At 43.5% G+C, this 19,323-nt stretch overlaps 1 long non-coding RNA gene across 1 annotated transcript; it reads right to left on the bottom strand.

Moving 5' to 3' along the window:
• Positions 1-2,670: 2,670 nt before the first annotated feature.
• Positions 2,671-12,377, bottom strand: LOC112231569. Its single transcript, XR_002950495.2, has 3 exons — positions 12,104-12,377; positions 11,144-11,374; positions 2,671-2,834 (listed from the first exon to the last, which is right to left on the bottom strand). It is a non-coding gene; the product is annotated as an uncharacterized LOC112231569 (long non-coding RNA).
• Positions 12,378-19,323: the final 6,946 nt, after the last annotated feature.

Here is a 19,323-nt window from a genome sequence, read left to right on the forward strand (position 1 = left end):
AATCCAGGAGTGTAAAGCTCTTAGAGATTTACCCAGAAAGACTCACAGCTGTAATCTCTGCCAAAGGTGCTTCTACAAACTATTGACTCAAGTATGTGAATACTTAAGTCAATGAGATAGTTCCGTATTTCATTTTCAATAAATTAGCAACCATTTTTAAACACATGTTTTTCCCTTTGTCATTATGATGTATTGTGTGTAGATGGGTGAGATTTAAAAAAAATCCATTTTGAATTGAGGCAGTGACAACAAAATATGGAATAAGTCAAGGGTATGAATACTTTCTGGAGGACAGTACACTCGCTCTGCTGCTCCAACCCTCTACAGTACCAACAATGCATTACAAGCACGCTGGCGCCGATGTAGCTCACTATTCTGTGTGTGCATTCCCCGTGGAATCTCCTATGTCAGTACATTACCGTATAAGTGGCGGAACTGACTGTGGGGACTCTTTCATACACATACATACAGTACAAACACAATTGATCTTCTAGCAGCATGCTCCGAGAGAGGCGAGGCTTGCAGAGAGGAAAGATCTATACATTTACAAGTAATAGATCACAGGCACTCATACGGAAATAATAACTCTGCATTAAAGGGGACAAAACACCTGTTTGATAAGGATGTGACATGGGGACAATATCTCCCCTGAACATTAGAATATAGTGTATCATATCAGCCATTGAACTGTAAAGATGTTTATAGTAAGTAATATATACTATTTTATGAACAGAGTACCATGTAACATTTTGATTCATTTTAGATTGGCCTTTTCTTTTGTATTTATGCATTTATTTATTTTTCTTCACGGACACATTATCCCCTTCGGGATGATCAAATGCTGAATATGTGTTGTGAAAACATTTGTACCTCAATCAAATGGTGTTTATGTCAATCTTGTGTTTGTGTTTGTAGCAGTAGTTCACTGTGGACACGTTAGTGGGAGGACGTTGTCATCTACTATAAACATGAAGGTTTCAGGAAGCATGGGGACACAGAATGATAATGCTAGGGTCACTCTTTCACATTGCCATTTTCTGTAAAAATAAATAAATAAACAGATATAGATTTGTATATTTTCAGCAGTACAGAGGCTGCATACTTCCTTGTAAGTAAAGGGAATTATTTACAAATTGTTTTTTTTTTCAACATTAAAAAATATATATGTTACTAATATTGGCTTTGCAGCTAATCGATTCTCCCCATGTATATTTCTGTTCTATAAGAGTGAGGGCATTTGTTACTTTAAAATAAACACTTTCTCTTAGATCTTGGTTGAGGCTGCTGTGCACTCAGACAGCAGTCAATGATATGTTTGAAATTAAAATAAATGGACTGAAGAGAGTTTATCTATGTGTGTGTGTGTGTGTGTGTGTGTGTGTGTGTGTGTGTGTGTGTGTGTGTGTGTGTGTGGGGCATTGCGTTCGTGCGCGCTTGTCTGTGTACTGAAGTGAGTTGCTCTGTGAGAGACTAATGAGAGTGATCACAGATGCTGAGAGACCAAACAGTCTGAAACAGAGAGGAGCTTGTTCTCTCCCACTGAAATAGAGGAGCCTTTAAAGAATATTATCTTTAAAGAAAGAAAAAAACACAAAGGGTGACAGTTAAGAATAATGATGGAATTATATTTCCTTTAAATGTAGAAACACCCTAAACTACTAGTACTGCGACTAATTCACCATTCAGCTATGAATTGGTTGCATTATATTGAGACCACTGCACATTTTACTGAATGCTTATCCTGTTTGTAATGTACAGTAACAACACTATGCATTGTTTGTGTGGTTTGGATCTCTACCCCATCTACAGTAAAAATGTGTGATGGAGAAGACGAGGTCAAAGTGCATACAGTATGTGGTTAATGTACAGTAAAGATAATAATATGGATGTTCAGCAAGTACTGTAGATAAATGAGAGAGAGAGACAGAGAGAGAGAAAACTAGTTGGTCTATTTAAACTCTTCCCCCGCAGGGTAGAGTATTTACAAGGAAACGGTTATCATTTAGTCTCTGTTGCGGATCAAGATGTCAGGCTCCACAGAGAATCTTCCCAGTGCTGTGAGGGGCAAAAGTGCATTTTAAGAGCCTCAGGATCTGAAGGGGAAAAAATTATTTGCAAATGTCCAAATATCTCTAATTGACCTGGACTATGGCCTGTGTGCAGGAACTGTTTGAAATCGATAGCGAGTGCGTTAATGCGCTTTTTCCTGAAGAAAAAGTACTGTTGCTGCTCAAAGGAAGAGGGTCATACACCAAAAGCACAACAACATATCATTAAGTTACTGTGGACCTGATGATGAAGAAGCCTATAACTACCTCTCATAAGGGAGGACTGGAGAAGTCTCAATTGCTTGTGTTGAATGAATTGCGATTCCTTTTCCCCCACCAATCAGACAGAGTTACCTACTGCTACTCGAGTTGCCTATTCAGTGTTCAGTACTGTGTACATACTATACATGTCATTTATGATAGCGTACACAAACACATTAGTCCCCACTGAAATACCAGTAAGCTACCTCAGAGTCAGGTGTATTTGTTTCTTTGTGTGTTTAGTGAGATAAATCAATGTGCCGTATTGCAATGGATGATGGGATTCACAATTAGCCCCAGCACAGTGAATCCCTGAGTGTCCGTGGGTGGGTGGTGTGTGTGGATAATGACTTACAGTCAAGCTGACACTCCTTCACTCTTCCCCCTCTGGCCCTCCTGCCTGCGGGTCCCTCTCCTGTCCAGGTGCCTTGAGGGTAACGGCCAGCTAGGCGAGCTAGGCCAGGTGGGCGAGGAGAGCCCCTCCCTGGTGGCGCTGGGGCGTGACAGCTCGACGCGCTCTTTGACCTGCAAGGAAGGCAAAACAACATCAATGGTAATTCCCCTTCAAACACATTAACTGGGAAGAACCGAGTCCCACCGAGCCCCTCTGAGTGGACTCGCATTGATCGCTCAGACTCCAGAAATCTATGAATAAATTTAGCACTAATTGATTTTTTTTCTCAATTTTTTATTTTCTCAACAGAAAATAAATCTACTAATTCTCTGAATGGAAGCGATGAATGTCAAAGATGGGAAAACTGCCTTTTCTTTACTTAAAATTATGAGAGAAATACAATCTACGAGCAACAATAAATCCTACGAAATTCTGAATAGTAGTGGCCCAATGGCCAGTCCCCTAGACCGGTTTATTTTTACAAGAGCTAGTAGTTTTATTATATTGAGACTTGACAAGAGTCAATAGAAAGTCCACCTTGAGCTTCTGTTGCCAAGTAAACAAACAAAGAGAATTCATTGTATCGGCTGCCGTGGCAACAACCCCAGAAATGAACCCATTAGGGTCTTAGGATTCAGATACCTTTTAATTGCTTTCAATGGGGATTGGAGAAGCCTGATGGTTAGAGAGGAAACAGTGTCACATCTGCATTACAAGGGTTTTCCATCCCCTTGCACCCGCGAGTTGGAGGAGTGAAATTGTCAATATTGGAAGAGAAACATTTTAAAAAGATCCAAAAGCTCAAGTGTACAGTTGTACATTCTGGCACCAAAGAGAGAATTGTTTTTTAAATAATGTTCAGAATCTTTAGAAATAGTATATTTCAACTTGATATAGAAGCGATTGATTGAGAGAGTAATATTTTTTTCCTGAAAATTACCTTGGCAAACAAAAATCCCTGGTCTCAAATACTCTCTCTCTCCTGTGATTTCATATTACATTAACAAAAATACAATCATTCAAATGGTTGTTGAAATGCAGCACACAACTGACAATTGGAGTCCCAGAAAATAATACTAATTTCTGAAGACAGTTGACCAATATCAGAAAAATACAAGTGTACAGTAAATCAACTTTGGACATCATTGCAGCACCTCAGTGTGACATACTGTCTACATATGTAGTACCCAGGCCTTATATTGAGAATAAATTCAAATATGAGGCTTTGTATAGTGCTATAAAACTAGCAGAACATCATACCCGTTCCAGCCTTCTTCCAAGACCTACAAATAAACATTCAAACATGGATTGATGTTCTGAATGTAAATTACTACACTAAATAAAGACAGGACACATAAAGAGATTGCGCATGTGTGAATGAAAATATATCCTCACATTTTATTCTGATCTTCATTTTTACCCATTTAGGTATTCTGATGGTGAGTTTGTACTTTGCTGTGGTATATACTCGGCAATCACCAAATCAAAGAGACTGCTTCTTCTAAGACTTTAGGACTCATGGAGTTGAGCTGCAATACTGGCCAGATTCAGGTATCATACTGCCACCTGTTGGTGACAAGGCAGAATAACAGGAGATTTTTATTTTATTTTGGGGGAATTTAGAAATTGAAGGAAATAACTACCTACAGTACAGAATGCCTAATAACATTAGGATACAACAACTGTGCTTATCATAAATAGCTGGTAAAACAGTTTGAATTGCAGGAGACTACTATACTAATTTACAGCGGAAATATATCTTCACCGTAGGTAAACTGAGATCCCTGGGTCCCAAGCCCCACTGAATGAAACACATGCTTCTGACAATGGTACCTTATTCCATGTATAGTGCATGGACCCAGGTCAAAGGTAGTGCACTACATATGGAATAGGGTGCCATTGTGGACGTACCCATGGGATACATGTGGGTGTACTCTCATCATCAAGTGCAAAGAAAGAAATCTCCCTGATCGTTCCTCTATGTTTGATGGATGAGTTGTGCATATAATGACTGGACATTACCTCTGTAAATAAACAGGCTTCCACATCACAATGCCCCGACAAGCAGAACATCTGGGGGCGCCATGGAGACAGGATCAAAGGGCTTGTAGAATCTAGCGTCCTCCCCAGGTCTGACTGTACCGGACATGCATGGTGACATCATTCCCTTCAACAAGCAGCTGCTGTGTTTTCCTATCTAACGTACAAGTATGTCATCATCGACTTCATGCTAGTTTGTTAGTCATCAATGTCTTGTTTTTTTGGATCGCAATTTGTTCATATTGGTTGTCAGACTGTTTAGTGATGTTGTAGCAGCTGGGTTGAAGTGGTGCTGATATACACCATACTGGTCAAACTGAGTTGAGTTCAACATTCCAACACTTGAGGACAGGTTCCCTTAGTGTGGGGTGGATAGGGGACACACTGTGCTGTACAGAGAGGCCAGAGGTTTGACATGGGCCTATTTATTCTCCTTTAATCCTGACAGAAAATGGCTGCAAGGATCCCAGAAGAAAAACGAATGCTGCCGAATGTATGACCGATGCAATGACAACATACAGGCAGCTTACAAATTAAGGAAAAGTGGACAGAAGAGGAAATAATGACAACTTTTCAACTGAGAAATACACACGATTATGCCGAAACGTTGCTGTAGCCAACACAGTAAAATGCTTAGATATGTATAATACAGCAACAGCACATACTGAGTGTTGTCCTCACCAGCACTTTCCAACTGTCAAATCCAATTGTCAAATCCAACTGACAAATCTCACCAAATAGCAAGCCGATGTTCTTCTGTACTGTTACAATGTGGGCCACAGAACTACACCACACATTACAGATGTAGGATCTCTATTTGAGCCAGTTCACTACAGCAGGAAAAGAAACCTGTAGCAACAGGAAATTTGAATGATTTTGTGGATTATAATTCATGGACATTTTTGTAGGGGTTGATACATTTTCCGTAAGGGAAAATCAAGTCTGAAATTTCAACGTGGAAATTAAAAACTTCAGAAGCCTTTTTAAACCTCAAATACACAGCACATTTTAAAATGTCCTGCATTGCAGGGTGATCAAATTACGATCCGACATCTGTACTCTGGGTTGGTGTAGAACAAGTCGGACAAATGCTCTAAACCTTAATCAGTCAAGCTGTATTCACTCAAGTGATTACAGGGCCTTGTAAAGTGGTGAGCAAGAGCATCTGTCACTGGGGTTGAAATGATTTCCAAACCAAATAGATGTAGTCTACGTACCTATCTGTAGGCTTTTACTGGGATGCAGTATTACATAAAGAATTTCCTAACAGATAACAAATAAAGTCACCATTTCAAAGCTCCATACCACACTTAAATCTAAATATTTATTGAATGACACACGTTTTACTACAGAAATGTGTTTAATCTGTCTTGTGTGTCAACTAAAGCAATACATAATCTTTCAAACAGTCTTTCAGATCAAACATAAACATGGTGTAGTATGAATTGGGCTTAAATCATCTTTTCACAGAAAAAGTATTTTGAATTACTGCAATTTAGCATGTGTTGGGGGGAAGGAAGGACTAAATAAACCTAGTTCTGGGAGAGACCAGGCGTTGGGGGGAAGGAAGGACTAAATAAACCTAGTTCTGGGAGAGACCAGGCGTTGGGGGGAAGGAAGGACTAAATAAACCTAGTTCTGGGAGAGACCAGGTGTTGGGGGAAGGAAGGACTAAATAAACCTAGTTCTGGGAGAGACCAGGTGTTGGGGGAAGGAAGGACTAAATAAACCTAGTTCTGGGAGAGACCAGGTGTTGGGGGAAGGAAGGACTAAATAAACCTAGTTCTGGGAGAGACCAGGTGTTGGGGGAAGGAAGGACTAAATAAACCTAGTTCTGGGAGAGACCAGGCGTTGGGGGAAGGAAGGACTAAATAAACCTAGTTCTGGGAGAGACCAGGTGTTGGGGGAAGGAAGGACTAAATAAACCTAGTTCTGGGAGAGACCAGGTGTTGGGGGAAGGAAGGACTAAATAAACCTAGTTCTGGGAGAGACCAGGTGTTGGGGGAAGGAAGGACTAAATAAACCTAGTTCTGGGAGAGACCAGGTGTTGGGGGAAGGAAGGACTAAATAAACCTAGTTCTGGGAGAGACCAGGCGTTGGGGGAAGGAAGGACTAAATAAACCTAGTTCTGGGAGAGACCAGGTGTTGGGGGAAGGAAGGACTAAATAAACCTAGTTCTGGGAGAGACCAGGCGTTGGGGGAAGGAAGGACTAAATAAAACCTAGTTCTGGGAGAGACCAGGCGTTGGGGGAAGGAAGGACTAAATAAACCTAGTTCTGGGAGAGACCAGGCGTTGGGGGAAGGAAGGACTAAATAAACCTAGTTCTGGGAGAGACCAGGCGTTGGGGGAAGGAAGGACTAAATAAACCTAGTTCTGGGAGAGACCAGGCGTTGGGGGAAGGAAGGACTAAATAAACCTAGTTCTGGGAGAGACCAGGCGTTGGGGGAAGGAAGGACTAAATAAACCTAGTTCTGGGAGAGACCAGGCGTTGGGGGGGGAAGGAAGGACTAAATAAACCTAGTTCTGGGAGAGACCAGGCGTTGGGGGAAGGAAGGACTAAATAAACCTAGTTCTGGGAGAGACCAGGCGTTGGGGGAAGGAAGGACTAAATAAACCTAGTTCTGGGAGAGACCAGGCGTTGGGGGGGGAAGGAAGGACTAAATAAACCTAGTTCTGGGAGAGACCAGGCTAGTTTGGGGGAAGGAAGGACTAAATAAACCTAGTTCTGGGAGAGACCAGGCGTTGGGGGAAGGAAGGACTAAATAAACCTAGTTCTGGGAGAGACCAGGCGTTGGGGGAAGGAAGGACTAAATAAACCTAGTTCTGGGAGAGACCAGGCGTTGGGGGAAGGAAGGACTAAATAAACCTAGTTCTGGGAGAGACCAGGCGTTGGGGGAAGGAAGGACTAAATAAACCTAGTTCTGGGAGAGACCAGGCGTTGGGGGAAGGAAGGACTAAATAAACCTAGTTCTGGGAGAGACCAGGCGTTGGGGGAAGGAAGGACTAAATAAACCTAGTTCTGGGAGAGACCAGGCGTTGGGGAAGGAAGGACTAAATAAACCTAGTTCTGGGAGAGACCAGGCGTTGGGGGAAGGAAGGACTAAATAAACCTAGTTCTGGGAGAGACCAGGCGTTGGGGGAAGGAAGGACTAAATAAACCTAGTTCTGGGAGAGACCAGGCGTTGGGGGAAGGAAGGACTAAATAAACCTAGTTCTGGGAGAGACCAGGCGTTGGGGGAAGGAAGGACTAAATAAACCTAGTTCTGGGAGAGACCAGGCGTTGGGGGAAGGAAGGACTAAATAAACCTAGTTCTGGGAGAGACCAGGCGTTGGGGGAAGGAAGGACTAAATAAACCTAGTTCTGGGAGAGACCAGGCGTTGGGGGAAGGAAGGACTAAATAAACCTAGTTCTGGGAGAGACCAGGCATTGGGGGGAAGGAAGGACTAAATAAACCTAGTTCTGGGAGAGACCAGGTGTTGGTTGCCAGGTTCTTGAGTTTCATTGTGTTTGCCATCTCTAAATCTCCCCAAGGCTATGCATCTGGGGCGGTAGGGGGGGGGGCAGGATGTCACTTTGGTGAACTAACCGCGGAGGGAGAGAAGGGAAAATGATGGCATCATCAGAAAAGTGGTTTGCGTGGCGTGGCGAAGCAATCCGGACTAATGAGGGGCAGGTTGGGAGAGGAGGGAGGGAGTAGAGGGGGGCGCCAGCGACGGCAGATGTGTCTCAGTGTCACTCCGCATCCTGAGCCGAATGAATCACCCAACAGATGTTTAACGTCAAGGCCAGGCTGTCACGCCAGCCAAACACACACACACGGCCAAGCCACAAGTATCCATGCAGCAGTATACACACACACAGCACAATTTACCACTACGATAGGGAGAGTGGCTCCGCGAGGGGACAGGTTAGGCCCGGACACTTCACCTCTATGTGACTTTGACTGGGGACGCCCAAACTAACTCAAACCATATCACACTAGATAAGAGTTTCTGGTAAAGGAAAAGAAGAGATACCACAGCTACCCTTAAAAACAAACATGTAAGTCTTGGACTGCAGAACCATTCAAAGGGCTTATTATTAACAAACATGCCTTGAGCCGAGCAACAATGTAATCACAAAGAGAAAAGCCCTCTTCATCTTCTGCTTGTACCATGTGTCATCCTCTTTCAAAAACAAGCAGTCAATATTCAAAGATATGAGTCTCTTTGATAACCTCACACCAACACTCTTCACAATCTTGTGTCTTCTCCTTTCTGGTCTTCTTTTCCATTCTGGGACGTTTCATGTCAGATGCAGTGTAATGATATTTTTGTCAATACCTATGGCCAACAAACTTCTGTAGCCCCCTTGCCCGTGTGATGTAATTTTCATCACCTCGCTCGTGTTCGCTGCTGCTATGTGGAGTTGTTGTCTTCTGCATTGCCACTGCCTTTACAATGGGAAGAATACACTCTCCTCGGGAAGACGGCTTGAGAATGTGCAGCAGCTAAGGTAAAGCAGGGGGGTTTAAAAAAGAGTTGCTGCGTGTTTGAGAATATTCTTGAGGCCCCTTTTCTCTCTGTTGGAGAAGCCCAGGCAGATAAAAGGAATCACTCGGGTGGATTAAAGTGCTCAGACTATATCAACATCAAACCACCAGAGTTTTTGCCCTCTCCATTTTTCAACCACAGTCAATAGATCTAAATATTTTACTGTGCCCCGGCCAATTTATTATTTGATGTTTTAAAAACTCGCGTGGAATGAAAGAAAATTCATTAAAGCGGAGGGGGCCCCTGAACGAGGCCGTATGCGATCAGCTTTGAAAGTCGAGTTTAACTGGGATATTGATCATTCTCTTTCTTCTGTGACAAAGGCCACCAGGGAGACCGCCGGTGTCGGAGGATGAAGGCAGAGCTGCCAATAACCGCCAGACAACAATGTACACACCGTGTTGTAGGTGAGACTGGGAATAACTGATCCCACCGCTGACGCCAAAAGCTCCACGGAAGCCAATACTCTGGGAGAGGCCCGGGGAGAATGACTGACCGAACACACAGCAACACATACTTGACTCTTTGTTGTGTGGTCAAATGAAGATCAAGTACATGTACTACCTTGGATGCAATAAAGGACTCTTGGGGGTTAACGTTTGAAATACAGCACGGAGGAAAGAGTTAGGTTTCCTAGGAACTCATTAGGTCGGTTTTGGACGCTTCTATAGCAAGAATGACACATTTGACTGATCGAGTGATTCAATTATATTTTGGAGGTTTTAAAATGCTTTACTTTATATTACGGTATACATTTTACAAATATGACTGTTTCTATCACATTTCTATGAAATGGAGACTTTTTCAATGTAACACATTAATAATTCAAACAACACAACCTCTTACATTACAAAGCTCTTTTAATTTCCTATTATAGTGAATTGACAGTTAAAGTTTACGGAAAACTCTAAACCTAATGACTAGAGATGTGTAGCAGAAGGGGGGGAAAGCTACTTTCTGAACACATTCCTCCCCAGCCAGGCATCAAAAACTCCAACACAAAGAAAACAATGGCTCTTAAGTGTTTCCCTCTTCAACAATAATGTTGTGTGCGGCTGGTGGGCATGAACCTAGAGCCCTGGGAATGAGTTACAATCATCAAAACAAAAAGCCCAAAGTTTGTTTATTTGTAGGACTTTGTCTTCTGACATACTTTTGTAATGATTTCCATTCCATATTCATGAATCAACAACCAACTCACCAGATTTGTTTCTAGTGATATTAGAGAGAAGGCTAATTCAGTCGCTGGACTCCAGACATGCTGTTTGTTTCAACGTCTCCAGATGTTCTTTGCATTGTTCTTTTTACTCACTGACAAATGCGTGTCTTTTCATATTTGAAATATTAACCTCCATAAATAGTGTAAAAAAATACACTGTTTAAACCTGGAATACTGATCTCGTGTTTTGTATTATTTTACCTTGATTTAGTTTTAAAAAACAGACTGAAATATTGGTGGGGCATTTCATTTTTTAGGCTCTTGCGATTGTATTGACCAAAATGGCAGCAAAGAGGCAAAATCACTGACTCTCCTTCCAGTCCAATACCCCTGTCCAGAGGCCTCTCCACTCTTTGCTCCCTGCCCTCTGTGCCCCCTGCCCTGGCCACTGCTCTGAGATAGAATTACAACCCATGGCTGTTTCAGCAGCTTGGTGACCGATGCCGTGCATTAGCAGTGTGTCTCCCGTTGGCTGGGCGGCTGACGGCCCACTTGATGGCTAGATTGGCCTGGCTCCTGTCCACACACCGATCACCTCACCAAGCTCAGAGCAACGGAGCGGGAGCCTTTCTCGCTCTTCCTCCCCTCTCCCCCTTCTCTCCCTACACCGCCTTCCCAGCTCCCACAAGGTTATCAGGGGGAATTACCATTCAGCGGACTGACGGTCGGTAGGTCGAAAAGGAGGAGGCAGGAGGAACCGCTAGCTGGCCAGAGGTGAGAGACACTTCCATCGATGGATACGCAGGCAGGCAAGCAGACCAGGCAGACCTGCTGGGCCACCAATTCCCCCGGCCCAAATCAAACCTCTCACCCAGGGCAGAGTAGTGCTGGCTGGTTTCTTTCAGCTCCTCTCTTACTGTCAGTTCACCATGGCAGGTCTGGAGAGAACAGAGGGGTTGAATTAAAGAGGGTATGTGTGTGGATCCAGGACACGTAATGTGGTAGTGTGTTGTAGTGTAGTGCACCCTGGGTCATGTCATACTGACTGAACACCTCTCTGGTTAGCAGCACATTTGTACAGTGCAAGGTAAACTACATGAAATATGGTGTTGATTCACAAAAGGATGACCTATCATATGAAGTGGCTAGAGGTTTGGAGTGGGTCAGGACAGGATGATGTGGAAGAGAAGGCTACACATGAACAATGCTGGGGAAAATCAAGTCAAGCCTTCTTCCTGAATCATATGGTTCATGCATGCAATGTTTAGTTCATGACATTTCCTCTGGTTGGAGCAGGTCAGAGCAAATTCAATGTGCAATCTATTATTCTACTTATGGCTAAGCCATCATTTCTAACATTTTATAATACAATGTAAGACTCTTGTCAAAAAGTTTCATTGAGTATGTATAACATGTTTGGACTATCTAGCTAGGCTACATGTATCTGGCTGACCAGTCAAACTACAGATGATGACCTCTCCCCGTTAGTTAAAATAATATGTTTTCAAGCTAGCGTGGATAGCTAGCTAATTGACTGAGCAAGTACAATAGCGGTAGTAGGTATTGGCTGGCTAGCTAGCTAGCTTCAATGTGATGCTACTTTGTAACATGTTAAGTAACGGCAGCTAAAAACAACAACCGACCAACAATATATGGTTCACTGTTACCTTAACTCCACCAGAGGAGGCTGGAATTCGACATTACTTGCCAGGGAGCTGTTTCTGGTAACTGCTGCACTGTGCCAGTGCATCAGCAGCATTAGCAGTGCCGCTGTCAGTCACTGGCAGCTAGGTGGCGCTAATCAAGATTAATTTGCCGCAATGGAGAGAAAAAAATATCCGGGATCCTTGGTACGTCCTTACCCCATTGAAGTATACATTTAAAATGGTTAAGGTTAGCTTTAAAATTAGGGTTAGGTAAGGGTTATGGTTAGGATTAGGGTAGGGGCTAAGGTTAGGGTTTAGGGTTTAGGGTAGGGACGTCCCAAGGATCCCAGATAGCACTGACCAAAGTACTGTAGACCTATCTAGAAAAGATATAGATTCTTTGCATTGCTGTGTATTTCAGTGTATGCCTCTCAATATGAAATAGTTTAATGTATTCATATTTTTAGTTCACACTTGAACTTTCTTTAACTGACATTTATATAATTGATAATGTAATATAATGATATAATGTGAGTTTTCAATGTCAGTTCTTTCAATGAGGGACAGTAACTGTATCCTTGCTCTCAATATTGTCCTTTTTGCAGGAGCCGTCTTTCCGCCTGCATTCACCTCTCCTTTGAATAGACACAGCGGGAGGTGAGTCGTGTTCTGTTATTCTTTTATTGACTGACATGGCTGATGAGAGAGCCCGTCCAGGTCTCTGGCAGGAGAGGGGGAGAGTGAGCTGAGCCGCTGAGGTGGTGCCTGGCCAGGAATGAGGTGGGACGACACCACACCGCCACGGCACCACGTCCGTCCTTCATAGATATTCTGTACGCGGCTTTACCCCCGGTTGCCCTGTCAAGGTCTCCGCCCCACGCTCCCCCCCGAGGGGGCTGAGACAGGGTCATAGATGACACAGAGCGGTTTGCTTGCCAGACGTGACGGCACAGCTGGTGGCTTAATGACAGAGGGGCCCTCCCCGGCACACACCTGCCCATCCCAGGCAGGGCAGGCAACCCCGTGAGCTGCCGTGCCACGTTGGACGGGCAGATGTTGGGTCAGAGAGAAAGAGACAGAGACAGACGCACTACAGGGACCCCTCTCCGGTTCTCTCCTCCCGCCTGTAATTGAAAATCATGTAAGAGGTCAATTGTGTTCAGCGAGCGCTCAGCTGTCCCTCTCTGGTCGTATCCTTCTAGAGAAAACATGACAAGAATAAAACTCTCCATCAAGCTCAATGCATGACAGCTTTTGCCTCAATTACTGCCCATTAAATATGGACGACCATATACCATAATGGCCATGTAATGAGAATATCTGTAAATATTCTGCGCAGCATAAATCTGCATAGTCGAGTAGGTGCAGCCCATCTGTTGGAGGCCATGGTTACGGGGTCCCAAAGAAAGCCCTAATCATTGGGTACATTACTGAGACGTTGTTATGACATTGGGTCTCCGAGTGGAGGATGACTGCATGCGAGGGGGCCTGGAAATGATAACAGTCTCAGGTGATTATAAAATGGAGGCCAACGCCAGACCAATACAACAGTAACCCTGTCCAAGCTAGTACAGTGTAGTGTGGACCAGGCCAGCCATCACCTAACTGTCCTGAATGCTTTCGTCAGTCAGAGTGACCTTTGGGTCTGGGTCTCTCTCTGATGAGGAGTGGCAGTGTTCTGGGTTCTAACCCCCCCCCCCCAGGGCCTTTCTGTGTTCATGGTTCTTTTAAACAGAACCAGCAGTGGACCTGTCAGACACTATCAGCTTCTCCACATTTCAGGAGAGACAGTCTGGAGACGCCTGGAACTTCACTGGGTGCGGGAGGATCCAAACAGGCTATCAGGAATCATTCAGGAATACCAAGTTCGGTGATTTGAGGTAAACATTTGATTCGAGCCCACTTTGCGGTCTGTTCGAAATTTGGACGTGCACTTTGAAAAATATTGGAATTCTGACAGTATGTTTCAATAGGTTCTTTCTTTATTTCGCTCGGGTTGAAAGGCAAGGTTTCTTGGGAGTTGGATTCACTGCAAAAAGGTTCAATATTTCTGAATACGAGTCTGGTTTCAGGACAACACAGTCGAAACCATGTCAATTGAAGACATACCCCATCGACGGTGACATTTCATTCTGGTTTTATTTCAATAATTCATGAGGTTTGAAAAGACATTAGGCCAAACGAGGAACACATGAGGCTAACGCTCAAACATGTGGTTCGGGAGAGGGGGAATTTTTAGGACTTAACAAAAACAAGTGCTGTGACGCGAGCGCAGAGCGCAAACAGGAAGGAAACAACACACTCCATAAACTCTCCCCAAATGAGTATGTTATCAATAACACTTGTGTCTGAGGGAGAGACTAAATGTAGCCGCGTTTCACAACGTGTGTTTTAGGTTTGACTGCCGTAGCCTTTGCCAATAACAATGTTACCCGCAATCACTATCCAAACCGCACTGCCTTGGCACCCGTCATCTGTCACAAATTATGTTTTGGTTCTGACCGAATGCTACAGCTTCCTGTCTCGTTCTGTTTCCTCTTACCGTCTTTGTTATGAGCCTCAGCCAAAGACAGGCTTTTTCACTTTAGCAGGGAAGGAAATGCACATGGAAACAGTTGGCGCAATGACAAATGTGAAATATGGGGCATGTGAATCAAGTCATTATGATATCTGATGACGTGCGTGCTGGTGTATGATGGCCCATTGACCCGAACACCACTTAAACAATTGTAACAATTTACATCACTTACGTATTTACCACCGGGCACAGACATTAATTCACTGTCTAGTTTTGATTTACATTTGGTTGAGTTGTCAGCTAACCGTGAATTCAACGTGAAATCAACAAGAAATGTCACAAGGTCATTGGATTTAGGTTCAATTTTTTTTTTTAAATGACTAAATGCCTTCAGGTTGATTACTTTTTGCAAATCCAATCAGTTTTCCACGTCGATTCAACACCATCACATAGATTTGTCGGGGTTGAAATGACATGGAAACAACGTTGATACACACAGTTTTTGCCCAGTGGGTTACCACCTTCTGAAAAACAAAAAGTACGTACAGTTTTAGTTTTGTCATATCTAAAAATCCCTTCTTCTGTAGCCATTTTTTCACTCTCTTTGTGACTGTGTCTGTGTGTGAGAGAAAGGCAGTGTGTGTGTGTACCCGCTGGTGAGTGTGTGTGTGTGTGTGTGTTTCAAATGCGAGACAGCTCCTGGGCTTGCTGAACTTTTGCTTGTTATCAGGAGCTGGGAGAGAGATGGAGAGAATTGATCTTTTGTCTGCTGGAGGTGCACTCCCCTGGGCCGGACCAGCTCTCTCTTCCTTCCTCTCTGTCTCCCTCCCTCTCTGTTGTTCTCTCCATCCCTCCCTCTCCCTCTTTTCTCTCACTCCCTCTTCCTTTCTCTCGTTTTCTATCCATCTCTCTCTGTCTCTCTCTCCCTCTCCAAGCCTCCATCTCTCTGTCTCTGCATGGCGGCTACCTCTCCTCCAGCTGACACTTGTCCTGCCGTTGCTGAGAGGAGAGATGTGCGCTGAGCGCCTGACACCAGGATTGATCTGATCTCGCTGTCTCCCCATAAGCTCCATCTCATCCCTCGCTCCCAGAGACTCCGGAGGAGAGCAGTGATGGAGGAGAGAGGAGAGGCTATTGTCAACCCTTATCCTAGCGTGTCAAATTAGAAATGTACTGTGGGCACAGAGTGAGGATTCCAGAACACACGGAAGTTAATGACAGGAGAGGGGGTGCAACACAAAGCTCATGAGACTGGGTTGCAAGAGATGGGAGTGACATTCAGACAATCCAAGTGGATGATTATTATGAAATCCTAAACATCACTTTATACCAGTGGCTTGGCACCTCTGTCTTAATCGTTCCCTGAATCCATCCAGAAAGTATATTTCACTTCTCCCAGTGAACCTCTGACCTCTTTTATTGAAGTGAACTAAGAATGGTATGTCAAATGTTATTTTACTGAGGTGAAGTGAGAATGTAAAAACCAATGAGTCCTATGTTTCTGTAAAAGCCATGCCTACCCACAGTGAATAACAAATCACAGACATGTTCTTGCCTGGGCAAGGATACCAGCTATGTATTTCTTCCATCGGGAGAAAAACTCCAAGCTACAGTGTGCTGGCCAGATGTTGGTGGGAGTGAGAAGGTTTTACCGAAGCCCACTAAATGTTTGAGCCCACACACACACACACGCACGCACACGCACATGCACATGCACACACACACACACACACACACACACACACACACACACACACACACACACACACACACACACACACACACACACACACACACACACACACACACACACACACACACACACACACACACAGAGAGAGAGAGAGAAATCAAGACTTCACTCCAGGCCAGAAAACACAGCACAAGTAAACTGTATTCATCTGATAAAACTTTATTTTTCTATGGATTTGTACTGGAATCAACATAATATTTTCTGATGGAACAGAAAACAGCAAGGAGAAGGGTGGGAAAAACCCCTCTAAACACCAGATAATGTTGGGGGGTTGCAGAGTTGGAGTGAACGTTAGGGCAGCCTCCTATCCGCTCTTGTTATTGTCCTTGTGTTTCTTCCTACTTTTGGTGTGAGTTTCTTGTCTTTGATTCAAACACTCTCACATATTTTTACATATGATTAGTGACATGGAACATACTTGTCAGGGTAGATTAGAAGAAAAGTACACTAAGCCAACTCTGACATGTACTGTAGCCCTCGCTCCCCCAACATACCATGTTGAGAGTTATTGTGTGCCTAGGGTATATTAGTTGCTATAGTAACTTATATACTATATAGCAACTCCAAAATAATTATTGAAAAAAGTGAAAACCTAATTCTGGCCCTCGTCCAATTCTGAGTGAATTATGTAGGCTAGTTAATCACAAAATGTGTTTCTTAAAACCAACAGTTAATTTTAAAAAATGCTAATTTAAAAAAAAAATCTAAGGGGAGGAATAGACATTTTTGCTCACACTTGTGTATTGCCATATCTTCAGAGCGCAGGGTGTAAGACTGTCACATATGAGGTTCTACATTTAGTTCCTCACACAGGAGCTGGATTATATTTGCAAACCTTGACCAAAATAGCTGAAAATAGTGTGGTAAAATGTCCTTTCAAATGAACATAATGGGGCAAACAAACATAATAATGCAAAAGTGAGAAAATAGCTTATGGAGTATTGCACTAATACAGTACAAACTAGTATAGCCACATACTCAGGGGGTAGGTTGTTGGAGGTATTTGGGCACATATTAAAGTGACAGCTATATCTGACTGCCAGCAGAGTGCCGTTGACAGGGCTGTAAGCCATCCTAAGTGCATAATTAGCAGGATCATGTCATGTCGTATTGCCAGACTTAGGGAGATACGGTGGTAACGTCTCAGTGCAGTTTACCCGCTTCAAAAGGTGATCCATCTGCTGCTGCTGACAACACTCACCTTGCCATGCAGGGGAATAAGCTGTCTGTGTTACCTTACTTCAGGCAGGCGCAAAGTTGTGTGCTTGAGAATACAACGTGGTCCTATTTACATGTACAGTTTAGTCAGTTAGCAGATGCTCTTATCCAGAGCGAGTTACAATACAGTTAGTGCATTCGTTTTAAGATAGCTAGGTGGGACAACCACATACAGTATCACAGGCATAGGAAGTACACTTTTCTCTATAATGCAGCAGAGTCACAGTTAGAAGGGGGGCAAGTGTTGGTTCAGGGAAGTTTGTATATTTATTTATTTATTTTGGGGGGGGTCGAGGGGAGGAGGGGGATTATTTGAAGATGTAAAATATGCTAGCTTACTTTATGGTACAGTCAGGTTTGGGTAGGTTACTTTCTAGATGTAATCTGTTACAGTTATTGTAATCGGTCATTTACTTTTGGATTACCTAAACTCAGTAACATAATCTGATTACTTTCAGTTACTTTCAGATTACTTTCCCCTTTAGAGGCATTAGAAGAAGACGAAAAGAATCCATCAAATGCATTTGGTGTGTCGTCATAGTGGTTTCTGACTTGTGGTCAGATTCGCTCAGGGGGAACAAACTTAAACTTGTGCTTTTTTTCAATGTTGAATTGAATGTAATTGAGAACTTCCTTTCTGAATTCAAAAGAAAACCAATAAGTAATCATGAAGTATCTGTAATGGGATTAAAATATGTTAACTGGTAACGTAATTTATTACAGTTACATTTGTTTCTAATCTGATTACATGTAGTTCATCTCCAACCCTGGGTACAGTGAAATAATGTACTTCTGGACGTAAGAGGGCCATTTAGGAGATGCTTTCAACATATTTAACCTGTGTTCAGTATGTTTAGTCTAGGTGGCCCATGTGGGGAAGAAGTAGCCAGCTCTCTCCTACAGAAGCCTTAGTGGAGCAGACTGATGATCTTTAACGTTATTATTGTGTGTTACTGGCATTGGGAGGAGAGGGTGATGTGATCTATTGTATCTATGTTAATCACCTCTTTTTGATCCCAAACAACTAGCGAAATATAACCACCAACACCAAAAAAAAAATATATATATATATATATAGGCCTAGCCTATTAAATATGGAATAAAGATATATTTTTGAACAAAAAGGAAAAAAGAAGCAACTGAGCAAGAGATGAATCAAAACAAATGTCTGTAACTCCTGAAAGAGAAAAGTAACAGAGATATGTTGTTAAAAACAAAGGAAGGAAGAGAGAGAGGGGGGGTGGGTTGGGAGATGGGTTGGCTGCTTTTTACCAGACAGGTAGCTTCTGCTAACATGATCACTTGCAGGTTAGCCAATTTCGGGAAGGCGAGATGCCCCGTTACCCTCCGCAAGGGTCCAGGGGAGAGAGAGGAGCAGAGCAGGGATGGATGAATCAAGTTTAATAACAAAGAGCTCTAATTGTCCCCCTCTACCCTCCCTCCACTCTCTCCTCCACCCCCATCCCCACCACCATTGAACTCTAATTGCGGGCCAAGCTCTCCACACTGTCACGCGATATTAAGTTGTTGAAGAGCGGGGAGCCGAGATCATCGATAAACACTTTCATTTTGCGGAGGGAGGGGGGAGACGGAAGAGAGAGAATGAAGAACAAGAAGAAGAAGAACCGGCCCCTCCCTCCTTCCTCATCATACCCCTGCTGTAACAGTGGGAACCAGCAGCACCTAAAGCCCTCCTGCGTCCATGAGAACGCCGGTGGGACTGCCCGGGAATGATTGCCGAGCAATAATCCG

This window comes from Oncorhynchus tshawytscha, unplaced genomic scaffold (assembly GCF_018296145.1).
Source record: "Oncorhynchus tshawytscha isolate Ot180627B unplaced genomic scaffold, Otsh_v2.0 Un_contig_5990_pilon_pilon, whole genome shotgun sequence".
NCBI lineage: Eukaryota > Metazoa > Chordata > Actinopteri > Salmoniformes > Salmonidae > Oncorhynchus > Oncorhynchus tshawytscha.